The following is a 6,018-nucleotide window of genomic DNA, read 5'->3' on the forward strand; positions in this document are numbered from 1 at the left end:
TGCGCGACACGGCCGTACAGCGAAGTATATAGCTTAAAAGAATCAGGCTCCCCGAGAAAAAGTGCGCTCCACAGAGCGGTGCGCATGTATCCCCGTCAGGCTGGGTCGGTGTCTATAATGCCCAAATTAGGCTACAGTCTCTCGTTATCTCTCGTGTGACAGTCGTGTGCTCATACAAGCAATGCGTCGCAGACACGAATCGTGACAACAAAGCATATATAATCAGGCTTAAATGGGGCATAACTAGGAAAAGTGACTGACATCATGCTCTGATGTCACTGTGATGTCAGGGGAACCACTGACGCTCACTGATGTCATCACGAGTCACGCTTGCAAATTAATTACGTCCTTGTCCGTTTTATGCCCATATATGGAGATCCCTGTCCTGATGTCATCAATATTAAGGGCATATCTGGGAATTCCCATATGTGGTAATGCCCATATATGGGCATGTTCTGACATCACTATCATGCAGGGGTCTCTATATATGGGTAACTGGTCCGATATACATCACTGGCCAGATGGCCAAGAATTGGCGCAACCTAGCCCTTTAGGGCGAGGTCGCATGTCACCCTGAGGCGTCTTACTAGTATATAACAGTCTCATTGTGGTGCAATAACAGGCTGATTCGTCTTTTTCCCTATAACTCCACCGATCTGTTAAAGGCATGTGACATTGCTTTTGGATCTGGTGATGCACAAGCCTACTGTATAGCCAGGGCAAATCTGAAAAGGGGCATAAAGAGGGCCAAGCATGACTACAAGCTGAGGCTCGAGGAGCACTTTGCTAACAACTCTGACTCCCGACGCATGTGGCAAGGTATACAGGCTATTACAAATCCACTAAAGCCTCACCTCTGATTAATGACCCCTCCTTCCCTGACAAGCTAAATACATTTTATGCTCGTTTTGATAGGGAGAACATAGTGACAGCCACCAAAGCTGTCCTTTCTGCAAACCACCAACCCCTCATATTCTCCCCCACTGATGTGCAGGCGGTACTGTGCAGGACTAATGCACGAAAGGCTGCTGGGCCAGACGGAATCCCCGGACGGGTCCTCCGGGCCTGTGCGGTTCAGCTGACCGGAGTCCTGACGGACATTTTCAATCTGTCCCTGGCCCAAGCGGTCGTTCCTACGTGCTTTAAAACCACCACCATCGTGCCAGTACCGAAACACTCCTCTGCTGTAAGTTTGAATGACTTCCGTCCCGTCGCACTCACTTCCATCATCATGAAGTGCTTCGAGAGGCTGGTCCTGTCTCATGTGAAATCCACCATCTCACAAACCCTGGACCCTTCCAGTTTGCCTTTCGACAGAACAGGAGCACAGAGGATGCCATCTCAACAGCTTTACATTCTACTCTCATCCACCTGGACAATGACAACACCTGTGTGAGAATGTTATTCATGGACTTCAGTTCAGCATTCAACACAATCATCCCTTCCAAACTGGTTATAAAGCTCATTGATCTGGACATTGACCCCCTCCTCTGTAATTGGGTCCTTGACTTTCTAGTCAATAGACCCCAGCATGTCAGGATTGGCAACCTCACCTCCTAAACCATCACTCTCAGCACTGGACTCCCACAGGGTTGTGTCCTGAGTCCTCTCCTCTACTCCCTCTTCACTTTCGACTGCACACCTGTACATGGCTCAAACCATATCATCAAGTTCGCAGACGACACAACAGTGATTGGCCTCATCAAAGACAACGATGAATGTGCCTATATGGAGGAGGTACAACACCAGGTGAGGTGGTGCGCTGAAAACAACCTCACCCTCAACACCGCTAAGACAAAAGAGCTTGTGGTGGACTTCAGGCGGAGCAGAAGAGTGGATCACCCTCCTATCCTCATCGATGGGGTGGAGGTGGAGCGTGTCACCAGCTTCAAGTTTCTGGGGGTCCACATATCTGAGGATCTCTCATGGAGCCTAAATACATCCTCCCTGGCTTTTTCTTGAGGACGAGAGACTAAGGAAAGTCAACCTGTCCCACCTGACTCTGAAAAACTTTTACCGCTGCACCATTGAAAGTACCCTCACCTACTGTATTCCAGCATGGTATGGAAATTGTTCTGATAGGGAGCGGAAATTGCTTCAGAGGGTGGTCAAAACTGCCCAGCGTATTATAGGCTCGTCACTACCATCTATCGAGTCTATACACAAGCAACGCTGCCAGTCTAAAGGTGGTTGCACACTGCTGCGTTTTTCGTTGCGAAATGCGTTTTTCAGGACAAGGAGAGAGAGGGAGATAGAGAGAGCAAGGGACTGAGTGGTGCGCGAAACGGGCGGCAGTGTGCAAACGTGACTGACACAACGTGAGGTTGATTTTTTTATTTGCGTGCTCCGAAATTCACTCCGATATTCGGCCCGAAAAACGCAGCAGTGTGCAACCAGCTTAAGGCCCTAAGCATTATAAAGGATGTCTCTCACCCCAACAACAGACTATTTCACCCCTCCCGTTCACAGAGGCGAAAGGAATACACATGTCTCAAGACATCAACAGCCAGATCCAGAAACAGCTTCTTTCCCTCAGTCATCATTCTGTTGAACTCTTAACATTGCCCTGCATTTTTCACATTGTATAGCGCCATCAGGAGGCTGACTTATGTCAAACTTTTTCTTAATACTACTCCTTCAGATTTTATCCAAAATTCATGCAAATCGGTACACAGCATTTCTATAGTCATGTGATCAAGACGAAACACATGTTTGGAAAAATGCCTCAAATCATGAATGCAGCGCCAGATTGCTGTGAAAGCCTGAAAAAGACACGGCACCCGCACCCCTTTCACATTGGCCTATTATAACGCCACCAGGAGGCCACAATAAGCTACCCGACCTGGGTAAGCACTGCTTCAAGTTTTGAATTACATTCAATTATTACAGTACAGCAGATTTTACCAAAATACGCCTGAGGGAAATAAGCCCAAACTCAAATTGATTGTATTACTGTACATCAGAAACACTGCATTATACAGCCATTAGGATAACTCAGATAGGGAAGGGACAAGAGCCCAAACTCAAATAGATTTGACCAAAGTACACCTGAGAGGAAAGGCCCTGTCATTTTTCTTAGAAACCTTCACAACCACACTCTCAAGAACGGCACCAAGAGCTTCCCGGTTTCCTGTCAGCTTAGCTTTCTCAGCTCATCGGCCTGCTCTCCGACAACATGACACAAGCACAGGAACTCCTGAACAGAGTGGAGTTAGAGTGTACCAAGGTTGGCCTTAGGCTAAATGCCAAGAACACTGAGGTAATCACCTATAACTTACCGGAACACCCACCTCTGACAACAACAGGAGGCGCTGTGTTGAAGGAAGTCAAGGACTTCAAGTACCTGGGCGCATGGGTCAACTCAACCGAGAAAGATCTTCAAGTGAGGAAGGCACTTGCATGGAAGGCCCTGAACGGCATGAACAGTGTATGGAACTCCAACCTCCCCCGACAAATCAAACTCAGCTTCTTCTTTGCAACGGTAGAGTCTGTTCTCCTCTATGGCAGTGAATGCTGGACCCTGAAGCCAACCCTGCAGAAGTCTCTAGACGGGTGCTACACCAGAATGTTGCGTGCAGTACTTAACATCAGCAAGAGTGCACATGTTACCAACAAGAGCCTGTATGAGGGAATACCAAGGGTTAGCGAGAAAATTGCTGCCAGAAGAATGAGACTAGCAGGACACTGCCAAAGACATCAGGAGCTTCCTGCCAGCAAACTGGTGCTGTGGGAACCAACACATGGGCACCGGTCACGAGGACGTCCCACTATAACATACGTGGATGTACTCAAGAAAGACGTAGGAGCACAAAGCACCAACGAGCTGGCCAGATGTGTGGAGAACCGGGATGACTGGAAGCGACGATGGAAGGCTCGTCTGAGGACGACCTAGAGAGAGACACAATAAACTTGTGAAAGCACCCAAAGCCAAGCCTTTTTATTTTTGTCAGGGGATGGCCACTTGGCCAGTGCAGAAACAACTCAAATTCAACAGGGTTTTTCCCAAAATATCCCCCAGTGGTCTGGCCACAGTATATCTTCCCACCTTGAATCGACATGATGCATAATTTAACTGTGTGGCTAATTATTTTATTTTAGCTAGACTTTAGCAGGTAATTCAATGGACTTTTTTTGTAAACGTTTCTGACCGCAAAAGCCCATTGAGTTCAATGGAGCTATTCCTGTAACCATTTAACCCCAAAGTCCATTGAATTAAATGGACTTTGAATTCAATGGCAGCTTGGACTCCTATTGCATAGAAGGAAGCATGAGGTCAGTCCGTTGCTCTCCCCGGGATGGCGCCCAGGATTACATTAGGCAATTGACACTGGGAGTAAAAATTGGTTACAAAAATCGTGGGATAGAAATGTAGAAATGTGAGCGGTGCAAACTAATTCTTGCAAGGGCGCCCACGTAAATCAGTGTTGATAGGGCACGCATGGCAATATTCATTTTGTTGTATATGATATCAGACTAGAGACCTGGTCAGACTAAAAGGTTTGGTGTGCTTTTAATTTAATCATTGGCCAAAGGCTATGTTCCCTAACATGAAGTGCACTTTGCATTGCAGCTAAAATACTAGTCTCCATTTTAGTGGGATCTAATTGGCACATTTTCAACAACAGAACAACAACAGAACACATTTTGAGTAAGACGGAACCCCGATACCTGTGATGTCTTGCCGTACTTTTTATTTCTGTTTTATCTATTAGTTTGGTCATTAAGGTCCACAAAATGACAGGCCTGCTCTGCCGGAAACATTGCGAAAAAATTTATGGCCATTTGTATATTCACTGTCCCTTCGACTTCACTATACAGGAAAAGAAAAATAGAAAAAAAGAAAATAAATGTGCTTTAAGTAGCATGTGAGGGGTCAAACTAGGGGTTCTTCATGATTCTGAATCCATTGCAAGCATTTGTTTTGCATGAAAAACATTCCTAGGGCAAAATATCGGCCCCCCCAAAAAGTGACGATTTTTTTTTAGAACCACTGAAGTAAAAGACAGAATTTTTGTATGGGTTGCTAAAAGGGACTCTTGGTGAAATTATTGAAAATAGCAGACCTCCAAGCTCACCATGCGTCGCAACACGCGTTGTGAGCTTGGAGGTCGGCTATTTTTGACTTGATACCACACTAAACTAAGCATAATCAAGTTAATACTATAGATGTGGCGTACAGCTTCTACACAGAGAGGGCAAATCTTTCAACATAAGATGCTGCATTCAAGATGATGGCGGCACCCATACAAGGGACAAAACAAACGTCATTTTCGCAGCATAGAAACCAATGGCTTTGCTTTGTCCATATTTTTTTTACAGTCTATGGTATGTGCGCGTGCCTCATGCCCATATAGCTCAATGCTTGTGCCTCGGGGCTGCAGCCCCACGATATCTTGTGCATTAAGCTAGCAATGATGACATAATGGTGCAACTTTATGAAACTCTGTTGTCCCCTGTATGGGCACACGTGAAAATGCTTTTGGAGATGCAATATTTTGGAGAGCAGGGTTTCTCAAAGTGCGTGCCGTGGCACCCTAGGGTGCTGTGATGCAAGTCCAGGGGTGCCACATGATACTTTAATATTTTGGAATTTATCAATATTACACTTGACTTAGACCCTTATTAATTGCACTGTATTTGGTGCATTCTTTTTCAATCTTCACCAAATCACCTCCAATCTGTCATAATGGAAACAGTTTTCCTTATGATAGGCTCTATTTTTGGAGTAAATATTTACCTATTTACCGTAGGCCTATACTGTACGTACCGTAATATGACATGAACGTAAGGTGCTGCTGTAAAGTAACAATGTAATTCATGGATGTCGTGGATGAAAATATTATTTACAGGGGTGCCCTGGGCGTCTCAAAGAAAGAATGTGATTGTTTTGCTGTGGAAATCAATGTTTATTTATTGAAATGAAAGAAACACACGCACGCGCGCGCGTGCGCACACACGCACGCACGCACGCACGCACGCACGCACGCACGCACGCACGCACGCACGCACGCACACACA

Source organism: Nannobrachium achirus (assembly GCF_963921795.1).
Source record: "Nannobrachium achirus genome assembly, chromosome: 3".
In the NCBI taxonomy this organism is placed as follows: domain Eukaryota; kingdom Metazoa; phylum Chordata; class Actinopteri; order Myctophiformes; family Myctophidae; genus Nannobrachium; species Nannobrachium achirus.